Source organism: Lutra lutra, chromosome 12 (assembly GCF_902655055.1).
Source record: "Lutra lutra chromosome 12, mLutLut1.2, whole genome shotgun sequence".
Classification (NCBI taxonomy): Eukaryota; Metazoa; Chordata; class Mammalia; order Carnivora; family Mustelidae; genus Lutra; species Lutra lutra.
In genome coordinates, this window is record NC_062289.1 from 47,063,250 (window position 1) to 47,080,916 (window position 17,667).

Genomic DNA, 17,667 nt, shown 5'->3' on the forward strand with positions numbered 1-17,667 from the left:
GCCAGGGCTCGGCTTTATCAGGGCACCAACTCAGATTCCATTAATGTTATCTCTTAATTAGCTATGCGATTAACCTGTGTTACTCCTGCACTATAATGAGTGGAAGACAGAACCAGAGAAGTTCAGCTGCCTTATAATTTCCTCTCCAGAAGCCAAATCATTCTGGAAACCATTCCAGGACCAAAAAAAAAAAAAAAACAAACAAACAAACAAAAAAAAAAACCCAAAAACACAACAACTCAAAGCAGTTCTGATTCATTCTACTCTTGGATACAGGGGTTGATTTTGCACTCTTTGGAGGGAAAAGCAATTGGGATTTTAGCTAACATTCGTGATACTTGGTACCAGACACTGTTCTGGGGCTTTCTATGCATTATCTCATTTCATCTTTATAGCAGGTTTAGAAGGTAGGTCCTATTACCATCCCCACTTTAGAGGGGGAGGAAACTGAGATATGGAAAGGTCAAAGACTCTGTCCCAAGGTCACCTAGGCGGGAAATGACTGAGCGAGTGTCCAAGTGCACCTAGGCATGCAGTCACTCCTCTGGGCCTCTGAGTACAGAACTCAGTGGTAAAGGAGTCATCAGAGAATGGCAAACACAGCCCCTGCCCCTGCTTTGAGGCTGACCGTCCCAGCTGAGCCCCCAGGACATTTTCCTCCCACCAGGCACCTCTGTGGCAGGTGCGTTCCCCGTCTGCGCAGGGCGGAGAAGAGCCTCATCGCTTAGATTTTCTGCCTGTAGAAATTTCTCTCCAGTAGGTCTCAGGGGAGCCGGAGCTGGCACTGGTGGACTCGGATGGCCCTGGGCAAAATATAAAGATGGAAAAATACCTTGGCTTGTCTGCATCTCCCATCTTTATTCTGTGTCCTTTGTCCCCTCAAAGTCAGATCCCGCCCCCCCCACTCTCTCCCTTCTCTCTCCACCTCCTCCCACACACATAGACAAGGCCTCTTTCCTGCTGAAATTATCCAAATCATCAGAAATGTACTGTCTGGTCAAACCTGAAGAGATCATGACCTCATCGATGCTACCAGCAGTAAAGATGACCTGAGTGGCCACAGCCCCCCTCTTGGGCACTCCTCTTTCCCTGCAGTCTCCTCCCTTCAGCGCTCAGTAGAGGGTGGGATAGGGAGGGAAGGTGGATGGGGTTTTACAATATAAACCTAACATTGGTGGGGAGAGACGACCCCGCACGAAGCCTCTAGATGACATCATCACACTGCCCCTGTCTCTGCCCAGCCACACCACAGAACCAGTCCACTGTTCTAGAAACAGGACACGTCAGACATTATGGACATTCGCTCCTGCTGGAAAACAGAACTTCTTCTCCACCTTTCCTCTGGCCCCCATTCCCTGCGTCTCCACAGTCTCTACCCTCCCACCCTTTGGAATGCTATAGAGCAGTTTTCCAAAGACATTTTAACCCTTGAACCCCACTGTCAAACCAATCACCTCCTTTTCTGACCCCTAGAATATCCCATCACTGTGAGCCCTTCTAGAATCCTAGAGCTTATTACAGTTTGCAGTTGTCCCTATTGAGATCAGACCATAATGGTATAGAGCAATCTATCACATTACAGAGTGTCAATGAGAAGAAAGAAAACCCCATGGTGGGATGGGTGTCAGAATGTTCTACTTTATGAATTAATGTCAAGCCATACGTGGTCCCTTAAGATGCCAAAGTCAGAGATATAAATGATCAATTCTTTACACACGTAGGTTTACTTTAAAGCACATTGTTTATAGGTGAGGGCTGTCCTGTTATTTAATATAAATATAAAAATTAGAAATAACAATCTTTTGGAACTATATTTAAAAACAACTACGTAAGGGATACAGAGATCTTTGGTGATGGTTGTTCGGATTAAGGAAACACCGCCAGTTCTGCCAAGAGTTTATCTAACCCGCGCATATCCCTCTGCTCCTTTCTCCCATTTTTTGCTCCCAGGCTGGAAAAACATGAGAACAGTGTCCATTTTACAGTTTCTAGAGTCTGCAGCCTTGTAAGCAAATCTAGAAAACACTACTTCTCTGGGAATTAAAGGAGGAGGACAAGATGAATTTGAAAAGAAGAAAGATAGGGAGGAGAAGAAAGCTGCCTTCAATCACATATGAAGAATATCAAACACAAAAGGCACTTTAGATCACATTTTGATTCCATTTCAGTAAGGAGTGTGATAGAGAGGGACCGCGGACTCATTTGGCCATGTGGGCAGGACAGACCAAATTCATTCCTATTCAGCTAATGGAGAATTTCAAATAAGGTAAATGTTGCCTGTCTGATATTTATATAGGGCATTAAAACCCACAAATCTCTCGTGTGTGTGTGTGTGTGTGTGTGTGTGTGTGTGTGTGTGTGTGTGTGTCTGTGTTTTCCCAAAGACTCAAAGAACAGTTGAGCATCTAAGTCTTGCTTTCTTTTCAAAACAATGTCTGCCTAGGTGAATGCATTTTCTCTCTGAGAGCTCAAGTTTGTTTTTAAGGCAACATTAATGACTAATGGTGAGTCATCTGGTTTGTGGCTTGGTACAGTAGTTTATATTTATATAATAGCTTAAAATTCAACTTTGAGCAATGTCCACAGCAGGGAAGAACAATTAGTAAATTCATTAATTGTGCTTTTGTGTACACTTTTATTCTCCAGGCTAATTATTTGTTTAAATTATTTTGCCTCTATCAGAACTATTACCACATGAAAATATCTCAGCTTCGGCTTCTGGTGTGAAATATAAGGCTTGGGAAGTTCAGACATTCTTCTGAAATGTAATCAGCTTGCCTTTGCTAATGACTCGTACTCGACGTGCAGTCTTTTATTTAAGCATATAAGCAATAAGTTTGGGGGAACGTAAGTGTACAAAGAATCGTGATCTGTGTCACTGCTTAGCCTTCTCTACTGTGGACAATGGACATCTTCCATCTTTGACTTTTAAATATAACCAAATTCTGGTGTACGGTAAGTCGGAATCTTGTGGTCTCATGCAAAGCAGTGTCATAAGAGGACTACATCAGCTGCCAACCAATGTTCCAGGGTACATAATAAAAGTGAGGTTTCACTCTTTTCTCGTGGAGAGGGACAAAAATCTCCTTCTCCTCTTTTTTTATCTAAATTCTCTGTGTGTCTGGGCTGTAGCCGTAAGACGAACCAGCTGCCGCTGGAGCGGATGCTTTCCAGTTCCCAGTTCCAGGTGTGGGGCCGGAACAGAGATTGATGACTTGGTGGAGACACAGCCAGCTTCCTTCACCAGGTACAAGGGAGCGACAGCAGAACAGAAACAGCCAGCCCTCCCTTCTCCAGCATCTTCCCAGCCTGGCTCGGTCCTCGGGGAGAGGCACCGTCCAGAATGCACAGAAGGAGAAGCATGATAAGGACTCACTCAGGACCTGCCGCGTCTTGGTGCTGGGCTGGGCATTTGACCGACAGATTTAATCATGGCAAACTCCGCAAGAGGTGGGCATTGTGAGTCCCATTTTTCAGAAGAGGAAGTGGAGGCCAGACTATAGATGGGAATCCAGAGCCATACGACTGCCAATCCAGTGGCCTTTCCATGATACTATGTTGCTTTCCTGGCATTAGCACATTAGCTTGCAATAGTGGGTACTTCATTCTTTTGGTCAATAAGTATTTATTGAGGGCATACCACAGACCTAAGGATATAGCTGTAAATAAGTTAGAGAAGGATTCTTGCCTTCAAAGAGGTTAGTGATAGGCAGATGACTGTGCCCCATTCTAGTAATGAATGTGTGCTGCATGAAGTCTGGCCAAATGCAGGCCAGGCCTGTAGCAACCCTGATTTGTGTGCTTTTGGGACCAAATGTTTTCATTCCGAGTGGAAACAAACAAGAACCCCCCAAAAACCTGAAGACCCACTTATCGAGCCTCTGAAGAGAAGCAGGAAGACTGTGAACCCATCCTAAGGGCTCCAGTTCTATGGGAAACCAGTTAATAAAAGGTGGCGGCGGCCGGGCGTGATGTCACCCTCTCAGTTGCGACCTGGCAGGACTCCAGGAAGGAGCTCTGTCACCTGGGCAGGGTGGGCTCCAGCATGTGCCTCTGTAGTTACTGTGGGAAGCCAGAGCTTCCCACGGCCGAGAAGACCAAAGGAGAGAGGCAGCCCACCCCCAGACCTCAGAGAGAACAGAGCTGGATTTCAGGCAATGTAGAGAAAGAGGACGGGCCTGAAACTCCACACAGGGGCTGCTTTCATTGTTAAATGTTTGTGTTCTGAGTCTGGTCACACTCTAAAACCGGTTGCACTAATCACTGGAATTACAGATGGGAAGGACCTATGAGGTCACGAGCTGAGCCTGGCCTGCCGAGAATCTGTCTCCACACAGCACTTTGGAGGCCATTTCTCTACCTCGTGTACACATTCCAGAGGACTATGCTTCGCTCTGTCCCTCAAAAGCCAATTCCAGAATCCACCCACAGTAGATTTTAGACCAAAGATGCACCTTGGGTGGGGGTCAATTTTTAATTTTCCAAAGCACTCTTCCTCTGACGATCCCATCCTACCATGAGATCTCGGGTTGACCAGGCAGCTGGGGAGGCAAATCCTTCTAAACAAAGCTGCTGTTTACACAGCCTCACAGAAGGCTTATTCCTAAATCCAGGCCCGAGTAACACCCTTCCTGGGTTTAGAGTAATCGTTTCTGTGCACAAAGACCCAGCCACAAGATGTTCATCAAAATGTTGTTTATGGTTGAAAAAAAAAATAATCTCCATGCTCAGTGATAGAAGGTTGCTTAAATAAATCATTAACAAGCCATATAATATAGAGAATATTATGAAGCCATTAAAAATAATACACCAGACCTGAGGACCCACCTATCAAGGCCTCCGAAGAGAAGCAGGAAGGCTTCTAATTACACCAGACAAGGGCTAAAGATTGGTTTCATCACACTAGTCATTGAGAAAGAAAGTTACAAAGAGTATGTGGAGAACACCTTTACTCACTCTGTCTAGTTTGCCAAGACACATGCATGAAGGACAGAATAGTGACGTAACTAGTTCTTAGTAAAGAACTGACCAGTACTATTTTCTTCCCTGCTACTTTTCAACCTTTCCTACAATGGATATGTGTTACCTTTGTAATTAGATACAGAAATGTTACTTAAAAACATTAAATTATGCTTCCTTCTGCCTGGCTACCTTTCTCACATTCATCATTCACAGAACCCTTGTAACAGAGGAAGAGAGGGAAAGAAAACTTGCGCCTTTTCTCCTAGCTGGCTGCTGGGTGGCCTGGGTGCCAATGTGTCCTTAGGACAAGTGCAGAACCAATGGCAACAGCCAGCCGTGACTTAGTCCCAACGCCACTCGTGCAGCTCGTTTACTGAACAGTCTCCCAGGGGCTTGAAAGGGTGAGTGCCCTTTCCACTGCAGAGAGCATTAAATTAAGGAAACAAGAACATTCGCCCATGTTTTTCTGCTGTAGAATCATATGTTTACGCAGAAAGGATCTTTCTTATTGAAGGTCAGTCGATAACTTCTGCAACATGTCTTCCCTGTAAAGGGGAGACTAAGTCCTGGAGGGTCCAAGTGTCTTATCCCTGCAGGTGCAAGTGATGTTGGCCAAGCCAGAATAGGACCCTGAGAGTGACTCTAACTTCCTCTGTCTCCGATGTCCTGCCCCTCCCTTATGTGCCCCCCAAACTCCTAATCATACCTCATGGCCCACCTAAGCGTCACCTTCCTAGTGAATTCTCCTGGATTCCCTAAGCAGAGTTGGTCTAGACTCTCTCTTATCCCTGTCCCTTATATGTAACTCAACTGTTGCATTTTTTGCTACAACATTGCCATTATTTGACCCTGAGTCTGGCTCTCTTACTGGACTTGAGGGTGGAGTTTATCTCTTTGCATTCCTAGGGACTAGGGTATCACAACCCCAAGGGTTTAAAGGCATTACAAAGCTATAATCCACCTCTGTTTCTAAGAGTTAGGAGGTGGGAGGAGAAGCTGACCATGACGTGCACCAGTGTCCTGGAAAGGTAGGCACTGTGCATCAGAGACTGTATAAGACAGTCTGGAGACAGAAACCTCTTTCCTGCTACTACAGGAAGATGGATGGTATAGAAAGTGAAAGTCTCCATCAGAGGATTGCCTGGGAAATAAGGCATTATGAGTATGATGGGGTGGGTCGGTAGTCACAGGACATTCTAGAAAGTTTTGAAGAGAGGTGCACCAGAATTTGAATCCTAAGTCTGTACCTTACTATGACCCTGGGCACATTATTAAACTTCTTTGAGTCTCAGTTTTCTCACCTAATATTGGTACTTTGCAGGGTTGTCGATAGCCTTAGAGATCATGATTGCAAAATCCCTGGTACATGGTAAGTACTCAGTAGTGGCCTTCATTATAATACATTCTCGATTCCACAGACAGTGACTCAGGGCCCACCTACAGTACTCACGGAATTGTTCCTCCAGATGCAAGCTGAGACGAGAGGGAACCAGAGAGCCTCAACTGGCCCCCAAGAGCAGGGGAGCCCAGGAAAGAACTCCGGGACCCTCAAGTTCAGGGGAATGAGCTCTACACAGCACATTATTCTCCCCATTCTTCCAGAAGTAGAGAAAAGGATGATTGTCCCCCTTAGTGACACTGGCCTGCTTGTAGTTACTCAGGAGACTGGGGCAGGGAGCAAATGATATAGTTGAAGAAATGACAGCAGCAGTGTGACCAAAAGCTCAGGGGTTGGTTTTTGGGCAGGGATGGCGGCATGCTCACCAGCACATGGCAGAGTCCTGGGGCCCATGGCTGATGGACTGGGCTTTTGGCAAGCCACTGGTGGGAGGTAAGTGACAGACTACTTTCTACAGAGGAACAATACCCATCAGTTGCACCTCCTGCCCAGGGATGGGAGCCCCACATAGCAGTGGTGTCAACAGTTTGGGATCCACTTATCCCATGGCGGACCAGGCCCATCTCACCACCAGCTGGGAGCAGGTGGGGGCAGATGCTTGAGGAAGAGCAGGATGAGCATCTTTTTTAGACAAGCTCTAGAGCAGGAGCATCCCTTTCCTCCTCCCTCTGGGCCAGTCCCTCCAGTGGGGCCGCTCTCCCCCAGTCTCAGCTCATGCACGCCTCCTGGGGGAAACCATCCCCGAGTCCCTGTGACTGGTGCGACTGTCCTTGTTAAGCCCCCTTTGATTAGCACTGTCTCTGACACATGTTTTGTATTGGTCTGTTTCTTTGTCTATTTTTCCTAGATAGTAAACACATATAGACAGCTCCTGATATGTAATCAGTGCCCAATAAATATCCATTGAATGAGTCGATGGGTGGAGAAAGAACTTTGAGAGTAGAAAACCACCATCATTATCATATGTTATTATTTGGAACATTACAGCACAGGGAGCAGGCACGTGATTTTTCTTTTTGTTTCTCTGCATTAATATACATACGTACATGTACCCACCCAACCACAGGACCAAGAATTTGAGAATACTTCGACTCAGTTAAACTAAAAAAATATTTGTTGGGCACCTACTAATGGCCAGGCACTTTTTAAAGTACGGGGATACATCAGTGAACAAAATAACACGCACTCTGATAAAATACATGGTTCTAATAATTTCTTGGAAAACCTACCATACAGCCATGGAAATTATCTCATACTTTAAGTCTGTATTTAGAGTCCTTAAGATTCTGTTTTGGTTCAGACATTTCTAGGAGTAGAGTTCATCATGGAGTCTTGAAAAGCAGACCAGTGGGAGACAATGATTTGTCCTTCACCATAGCAAAGACAGTGACTTTCCATGGATAACACTGATTGTCATGGTCTCCAGGAGGCACCTCTTTGCAAAAACACTGGACATACACCCTCAACTTTCAATGTTCTCCTCCAACGTGAGCATAAACAAATGGATTCTCTTTTTTACCCGTGTGTTTAACATGACGGTTGAGTTCCTCTGTCCTGTTTTCTTTTTTTTTTCTTTTCCCTAACCATGGAAATAAACTCCTGTGAACATCATCTTGAGTTTATCATTTTTTTTTAAAGAAACAGATTGAAACTCATATTTTTCCCCTCCCCTGGCTAAGATAGGGATACTCCCCCATCTGTTGGTGGCCTTTCCATACAGCATGTCCATCCACTGAGAACACTAAATTGCTTTCAGTGAGTCCATTAGCTTTGAGTACAGATGAAAATTCCATCCCACTCCCACTGAATGAAGATGTACTTTAATCTTTCGTGTTTACCTGTATGAAAGGAGTCAAAAGGAAGTTGGAGTTAAAGATCATAGATGTTCTGTGACTATTTTTATCGCCACCAGGGAAAATTATTTCCAAGTGCCTGTTCTGCCTTTGGCAGGTGAGTAGCACCATTCTCCTATGTACAGTCAAGTCATCATGAATTTGGTGCTAATAGGTGTCCAGACCTGGGTGGAGTGCATGAACCACAGAGGAATCAGAACAAGATGACACAGCATCTGCTCTCATAAAAGGAATTACATGTTTTTTGAGAAAACCAAAATTTAATAGTGATGTTGGAAGACATATGGACCTAAAGTAAGTATTTGCAAAGAGAGGAAGAAGGGATCCCTGGGCGGAAGCAACTCCCAGCAGACTTCGTAGGCATATCAGACTGGAAGATGGGGCTTGAAGATGGAGAGGTTTGGACATCAGTGAACTTGGAAAGGAGGGTGAGCAAGCACATGGTCAGAAGAGTTGTCTGGTGGGAAGAGTGAGAACATCATTCAGGCTGCCGTGGATGACTTCTGTGCAAAAAGAATTAGAAATAAGTTTAGAAAAGAGAGTTTAAGTTAAACTGTGGATGTTACTAAACACTGGGCTGAGGAGTTCAGGTTTCATCGGCTATGCAATAAAAAGACATTTGTCAAGTCATGGATGGAGAAGCAGCCATAGAAATATTCATTAGGCAGCAGCCTTCACAGTGAACTGGAAAAGAGAATGGAGCTTTTTTTTTTTTTTGGAGCTTTTTTTTAAAGAAAAAAAAACCAGTCAGAGGGAAGAGCTGTTGATATGTACGGTTAGAGTCACAGCATTGTGATTTGAAAGAGGAATTGACACATTGAGAAATTATAAATGAGGATTGGTTAAGGACATATATGACAGGGTAAAATAAAACAAGTCTAGAAGGCAAACAACAAACCCCAAAAACACAATACTTGCAACATTCATAGCGTAAAGTCGGTAAAATTTGCCAAAGAAAATAAAAAGGGAAAGAAAGCCTCACAAATCAATAGTAAAATAGAACAAATTAGAAAAATGGACAAAGAACATGAACAGGAACATTTCCACAGAAATCTAAAGGTCTATTGAACTGCAAGCCGTACTTAACCACACTAAGGTATACAAGATAAAAAAACAAAAAACAAAAAAAAACAAAAAAACACCAAGATACTATTTTTGTTTGCTGACTTGGGTAAAAATAATGATAATTGTTCAATTATAAACCTAGTGTCTGCAAGGAATACATTATTTGTGGGATAGTAAATAGTATATCCTTTCTGGAGAGCAATTTGGCAATATCATCTTGGGCCTAGGTTTTCTCTACTTCTCATGAGTCATGTCTTATGCCTTATTCATAGGTCATATAATTGAAAATAATCTAAATGTCCATAATAAGATGTTGGATATAAAAAGTATGGAATATTATATAGACATTGGAATCAGTGAAGAAAAATCTTTAGTACATGGGAAAATGTGTGTAACATATTCTTAAGTTTAAAAAGCAGATTATAAACAGCTTGCATGATAGGTTCCTAATTTTTAAAAATCTGTGTGTATAAATAATATGTGTATTTTGATTCTAATTCAGACAAGCTAGCTGTAAAAAGATATTTTTAAGACAATCAGAAAATCAAACATGGTCTCATTAGATGAAGTTGAGAATTTATTGTTAATTTTGTCAGGTATCAGAGTGACAGTTTAGTTATGGTTTTGAAAATCTTTTAGTGTTAGAGATACATACAAAAGTGTTATAGGGAGTTTGCTTTACAGTACTCAAAAATAAAGACGATTAGATAAAAAAATGACAAAATGTTAATAAGTATTAATTATGTAGTTCTCTCTATTTTGAAAATTTCCATAATGAAAATGTTAATTTAAGAAGGTAGGCAGAACACAGCCACAGTTTAAGAACAATGTATGTGTATGCATAGACAAACTTGGAAACAGTATATACCAAAATAGTTAGAATTTGCTGTTTAGATAAATGCTTGATTTTTATTTTCTTGTTTTTTAAATAAATATATTTTTCAAATTTCTACTGTGAACATATCATGCTTTTATAATAAAAAAAAAGAACTCTAGGGGTTCCTGGGTGCCTCAGTACGTTGAGCATCCAATTCTTGATTTTGGCTCAGGTCATGATCTCAGGGTCATGAGATCAAGACCCTGGTTGGGCTCTGCCTTCAGTGTGAATCTGCTTGATATTCCCTCTCTCCCTCTGCCTCTGTCCCTCCCCCCCCCACTCTCTCTCTCTCACTCAAAATTAATAAGTAAAATCTTAAACCTAAAAAAAACCTCTAAATGCTTTTTTTAAAGCTTCCTAGTTTTGACTTTAAAGAAGTAAAGGAAATGGTGACACCAATAGCTGAAATGGAGAAGATGAGAACCGGGGAAGGTTTAAGAAGGAAACACTCAAAACAGAGCTTAAAGAAGTGGTAGTGATGGTAGATATCCAAATAGAGCTCTGAACTCAATGAGAAGAGGGAGTTGAAATGATGAAGGGGTTAGGGAAGGCAGAAGCTCTGAGTTTAACCCTTAGAAGTACGCAGATATCAAATACAACAGCTTTGCAGGTCTACCTTGGGAATAATAGTTTTGAAAACTGAAGTTTGTTTTTCCTCTCATTCATTTATTCTACATGGTCCAGGTACTGTTTTAGGTGCTGGAAGCACCGTGGCAAAATGAAGACGCTTGACTATGTCTCCACGGATTTACAAACTAGCATCAGAGAGAGAAGTTAGACCCCAAACGACACAGTCAATTATAATAACTATTATGAAGAAGAAGTACAATTACCAGGAGAGCTTGTAACAGAAAGACTCGACCTAGTTCTCTGACATTCTGGGAAACTTTCCTAGGGAAGTTTTATTTCTGAAGGATAGATAGGAGTTCTGCAAAGAATGGGGCAGGAGCATTCAGACCAAGGGATGAGCTCACCCAAATGTCTTGATGTTGGAAAACAAAAACAAAAACATGACCACTTGAAGGACAAAGAGAAAGCCAGTGTATTGGGAGCGGAAAGTGAGGGATAAAGGGGTGTAAGACAAAATTGGAGAAAGCAGCCATGGAGAACATGCGAAGGTTTCTGGGCCATGATAAAGACTGTTACTATGACAATACTTTATTCTAGGTGAATGGAGAGGCCAGTAAAGGAGTGCAAATGTGAGCGTGGTCCCTGCAGTGCAGACATCTGAAATGAGGTCCTGCCAAGAGTATTCAGAAGACTGTTGAACTGTCAAGGTGGAAGAAGTCAATGCTTTGGACTGGGGTAGTAGCCATGGAGGCAGACAGAAGTGGGCAGGTTAAAAAAATATATGTTGACATTTCCTAAGGGAGAAGACAAACTAGCAAAGGGGACTGAGAAGCAACCAGAAAAATAGAAGAAGATCAGGAAACCAGAATCAGGGAAAGCATGTTTTTCTGGAAGGAAAGAGTGGTCAAGCAGGTTGGTCCCTACCAAACAGTATATATTGGAATTAGCAAAATACAAGTCACTGGGGACTTTGTGAGGGCAGTGGGGCCAAGTGCTGAGCGAGGAGGTGGGGAGATGGGAAAAGTGAGGCATTGACATGGATGCCGAGATGTTTATTGGAAAACAAGAAGACGAAGATGAAGGGGGGAGATGTTTAAATTTGAACTTGTATGTAGGAATAATCCTGAAAAGAAAATAGAAGAAGTGGTGATATAAGGTTTGGCAGAAGTAAGAGGAGATGGGACTCTGAGTGCAGTGCGGGGGGTGGGGGTACTGTCCTCAGCAGGAGGCATACTTCCCTTGACATCAGTGGGGGGCAAAGAGGAGAGATGGACAGACTCAGGGGGATTTATAGATCTACTGACAAGACCTCAAGGGAACTCCTTTCTGATTCCTTGTGGTTTCTCAGAAGTGAAAGGGTGGTTAGGTTTGGTGTGTGTCATGTTTGTGGAGCGCGTGCATATGTGCGCATGTGGGCTCTAAGAACAGAGGAGGCTGGAAGAGGAGGTTTGAGGAATCACAGCACACAGCAGGGAAGCAAACCAACCAGAGAACTAAAAACCTAGGAAAAGGAGACTGAGTCCAAATCAAGTTCAACTGAGTTCCAAACGTGGACCAGTGACCAGGTGAGGGGACAGTCACTTCTAAAGCCATGACAGAATAACAACCAGGACTTCGGGTGGGCCACGAAAGCCACCACGGGAAGCTGGACAAGCCAAATCGTAAAAATGGTAGCGAGGGCCCACCCGCATATGCCGGGCGCTCTGAGGACCGGATGTGCGGTAACTCACCGAACCCCAACAACAACGCTACGGGCCGCACGCTGTTCTTTCCCTGTGAGAGCCGAGGAAACAAAGGCTTGTACACACTGCCCAAGGTCAGCCAGCTTGCAAGTAGAAGCAGAATTCAAACCCACCTTACTCTGCAGCATCCATGAGTTTCCAGGCCAGCAAGAAGCCCGTGGGACACCGGAGATTCACTTAACATTAATTAATTTCAAATAAAATCAAGACCTCTCCCCAAATTCTCTAATCCTTTCCTGTTTTACTTTTCTCCATAGTACTTATCAGTCTCCATTATATGCTCACCACTCACTTACTCACTTTGCTTGGGATCTGACTTCTGCCGGGCTTCCCACTTTAGCCACTGGTGTCGGGCTACACCGTTCCTCTCTCGACATTTTTCATTCACGGTGTCTGCGTCCCTCCTAACAACTGAAGATAAGCCATAGCAGCTGTGACGTCAGGAACCTAAAACGGTAAAATTATCTCTGGATACACATTATGATGTCATGAGGGTATTATTCTTTGCAAAACAAAACAAAACAAACAAAACGGGGCCGTTCTTATGAAACACTGGTATTTGCATCCCAGCTCTAGTATTTACTGTCATCTCTGGGCATTGGCTTCCCCACCTGTAAAATGGGCATAATAATCCCTTCTTATGAGCCTGTTGCCGGGTTAATGTGATGTTATACCAAGTCCCTGGGGCACAGAGGGTGCTTAATAATAATAACGTTTTTCCAGCCCTTCCCTTACTCACTCTTTGGCCTGCTGTTACCGAATCCCCAAATAATGTGACCAGGGACTCTTCACTCATTTCTTTTTTTACTGCTCTAGAACAAAGGGAACATAATCAAGAGCGGAAACATTATTTGATATCTGCTTCAAAAGCAGGCTGCGTTTGATGTATGAGGCTGATGTGTGATCCTCGATCTATTAGATATTAGTATTAGACTGCCGGCTTTGTGCTGTTTATATTGGTAACATGACCCTGACTAGATCCCCAGCTGTGAGTATTAAAATGTGGGCTTTCAGTGGTTGTTGGGCTTTTTTCCCTCCTACTGCCAGGATGAGGTTGAATAATCAGCCAATGTAACAGCCTTCAGATGACTGCGCTGAACTCTTAAAATTCAAAAATTGGGGTGTAGGGAACCCCGTTGCCTACGTTGCCTCCCCACCCCCAGACTACCATAAGGTACTCCTTGGATTCTGTTTCTTAGGCTATGTTCACCATCCTCACCCGGGCCCTGCCTGTCTGGAAACTCACAGACTCTGCTGGTTGTTGAAGGAAGGAAGCCAGGCAGGAGAAGATTGGAGAGAAGATTTGCAGAAGAGAAAGTGGGGCGGGTTGTGGCTCCCAGGCATGGCCAGGAGAAGAAGAAAAAATTAGAAGGAGGAGGAATGGAGGAGGGTGGAATTAGAAGGCAGGGGAGGAAGAGGACAAAGAGAAAAAGAAGAGGGGATAGGAGGGGTAAGAGGATCGAGAACGGACTGAGCATCTGATACATATCATGCTCTTCTCAACCCGCTTAATTTCGTTTTCTCAACAATCCTACAAAGTAGGTCCTTGAGTACCTTAAGGACAGGTCTCCATTCTGTTCCTCCTCCCTGTCCTTTCTGCAAGCCATTCTGGGCATCAAATATAGTTTTCCACTCCATAGAATAAAACACAACCTCGGCAGCCATCCAAGGTTCTACGGGAATGGTTCCCCCATGGGTGAGGGCACCATGTAGCACCAGCCAAACCCAGATTCTTTTGAGAATAAAAGCAAGTGCCGTTTGCAATAATGCTGGGAACACAGATGAAAACCCAGCCTGCCATGGGTAATGCAGAAGCACGAGCCCCCTCCATGTCCAGCCTATGCTGTCCACCTTGCTGAGCCACTGTGTCCTACCATGCTGTGTCACGTATATGGCAGACTGACCAGACCCTACCTTCCTCACTCCAACCTGGAAAACTCCTTCTTCAGCCCCTCTTCAGAAACAACGGCTTCTGTGAAGTTCATGTCAAGTTCTTCAAACGAAGCTTTGAACCACAGCTTGCAGAGTGGTGAGAGGCCAGATACCGTACCCATGATGACTCCAGGGGTTCAGATCCCAGCTCCACCACCGGCATGCTGCACGTGCTTGGGGAACTCACTCACATTCTCTATGTCTTGGCTCCCTTTTTTTTCTAATGTTGAGATAATAGAGCCTTCTTCATGGGGTGGCTTTGAGGACTGAACGAGTTCGCAAGTGCATGGGTTTCGGGGGGATCGTGGGCTGCACAGTGATGTGGGGCACAGATGTGCCCGTGCTCACCCATGTACGCACACCTGAGTCCACCTTTAAGGCACACATTTTCTCCTTTGAGGACAAAAAGAAATTGTCAAGTGGAATGTTAAATGTCAGGATTCGTAGATCCTTTTGTCTATAATAACCCCCAGTTTTTATTATGGTGATTTTGACATCATCTTAATCAATCCAACACGTTAAAATTTCTAAGATCCCTCTAGGACTCAAGTAATTCTAGAAGCTATCCCACATAGGCTTCTTGCCGGCAGGAGTGTGGGATGGTCTCAAAATGCCTTTTATAAATAAGCAGAATAGGTTCCCATCTATGTGATGCTATTTCGGAGTTCAGTAACATTTATTTTACCTAAGACCTGCCTTATTAAAGTGCTAATACTCCTGAGGTAAGTAACTGATCTTTTCTATCTTCACTTATTTTTACCTTAGTGTGAATGCATTTCCAATCCTGTTTGAGTGAAGGCATGGGAGAAGATATTGGATATTCCTAAGGGGTGGAAGCAGGGACTTTGAAGGGTAAGAAAGAGTGTGGAAAGGCAAGACTTCAGATGACAAAGATGAATTCTGTCCACATCTCACTTTCACCTGGAGAAAAACACGCTTTCGGGGCTCATAATGCTAAACACCTTCTGAGTCTTAGCCGAAAGTGGCCAGACAACCCCTCCAGCCCCCCACCAATGCCCTCAAACACACACACATACACACGCACTTGACTCAATTCAAGTCATCTGCTTCCCTCAAGCTCGGGTTAACGGGGACTTTTGCTATTGTTGTTGTTAGTCTCTGGCTGTCATTTTGAAGCTTTTCCCCCCACAGATTTTAATTGAATGTTCCAGAGGGGAGGTATTTCCAGCATTTAGTTTTGAACTTTTGCCTCACATTGTGACCAATTAAAATATGACTAACAACAGAACACACTTTCTTTTTCTTCAAGCATCACCCCCAACAGAGACAATGGGACTTGAACACCATATTATTATTTTCCATGCTGTTTGACTTAAATCAGGGAAAAGTTTTGTTTTGTTTTGTTTTTGGAAAGTTCTTTGAAAACTTTTCTACAATCTCATTTGGTCTTTTCTTCCCCTGTTCCATGTATATATTGGGTGGAATTCTTTATAGTCTGCTTTCTTTATAATTTTCATGTCAAACCTCCTTCTATAATACAGAGCAGTGGTCCCTGCTGCATGACTCAAAGTCAAGCCATGGTGGACGGCTTTCAGGATGATACTAATACACAGATAGAGGGTGCAAATCCATCTGAGCCCAGCCTGGCCAGCAGCCCTCCACTTCTGTCCCCCTGTGGCCTCTTCTCCCTTTCTCCATGTCTTTGGCACACCCCTCAGGTTCCCAGCCACCTCTCAGAGAAAGGTCTTCTATTGAGCAAAGAAAAGAGAACACATCATTGATGAAGGGCCCAAGGCTGCTCTCTCCACATCTGAAGTGTATCCATAATGGCACTCTTTCTTCCCTCTGACCCTCAGCTTCAAGAATTCCTCTTCTTCTTATGCAGCTGATCCCATTCCTTTCTGTCCACCTTTGGCTCTTGGCTAAAAAAGTATTTTCCCTTCGGTCTCATGCATTTTTATTTTCCCTCTTCACCATCTCTCAAACTGAAAACATACGCATGGTTCCTCCCTCGTTCTAACAAACCTCCCTGTAAACTCCTCCCCCTACCCCATCACCTTGTCTTTCTCTTCCACCACCAGGCTGCTGGACAGAATAGCCCATGTCCCTCACTACGACCACCTCAACCTGACCAGCCCCCTGATATTCAGATCCCACCATATTAGATTCTATTGACAGTGTGATCCACAGGCTCCGACGAAAGTCAGGAGAGGACCTGGTACTTAGTAAACTGCCCTTGGATTCGGGCCAAGACTTTGGTAATAGGGATAATGTAGTAAATGAAAACAAAAAGTGGAGCTTAAAACTCAACTGCCTTCCCTCTTTTCTGGATAGAACCAAGGAGGATACGGAAAGAAAGAAAAAGAAGCTTCCGGCTGTGCCAGAAACCCTTACGAGAAAGCAAAGGAATTTCACAGAGTTGAAGAGCAATCCTCTGAGAAAGATGTTTGCCCCAAAGATGATTTGAAAGGCAAGGAGGAAGCTTATCTATGAAAAGCTAAGCATTACCACAGGGAATATAGGCAGATGTACAGAATGGAGCTTCGAATGGCAACGATGGCAAGAAAAGTTGGCAACTTCTACATACCTGCAAGAGACCACAGCAGCATTTGTCATCAGGATCAGAGCTATCAGGGGGGTGAGCCCAAAGGTTCAGAATGTGGGTGTTGTAACTTCTTTGCCTTAACCAGATCCTCATTGGCACCTTTGTTAAGCTCAACAAGGCCTCAGTTGACACGCTAAAGATTGTGGAACCATACGTAGCATGAGGGGGACCCAGACCTGAGTTGGTGAATGAATTGATCTACAAGTGTGGTTCCGGCAAAATCAACAATGAAGCAAATTGCTCTGTCAGAGAACACATTGATTGCCCCATCTCTTCGTAAATATGGCGTCATCTGCATAGAGGGTCTGATTCACGAGGTCTATTCTGTTGGAAAACGTTTCAAAGAAGCAAACAACTTCTTGTGGCCCTTCAAAAGATCTCCTCCATGAGGGGGTATGAAGAAAAAGACCACCCATCTTGTAGAAAGTGGAGATGCTGGCAACAGGGAGGACCAGATCAATAGGATTATGAGAAGGATGAACTAAGGTATCTACTGTGATTATTTTTTGTAATTTCATCATTTGGTAATGACTACTTTCATACTGAAAACAACAACAACAACAATAACTCAAGTGCTCTTTTTTGGTCTGTTTCCTGAGCCAAAACTAGTCTGGGAATGAATGCCTAAACCCAGAGATGCCAATACTAGTACCCCTCAGTGGAAAGTGGGGGTGTCCATGTCCACACCGGTCCTTGACATT

At 43.8% G+C, this 17,667-nt stretch overlaps 1 pseudogene; it reads left to right on the plus strand.

Annotated features, from left to right (window-relative positions):
• The first annotated feature begins 16,717 nt into the window (after positions 1 to 16,717).
• On the plus strand, positions 16,718 to 17,451 carry LOC125082441 (60S ribosomal protein L7-like; annotated as a pseudogene).
• Positions 17,452 to 17,667: the final 216 nt, after the last annotated feature.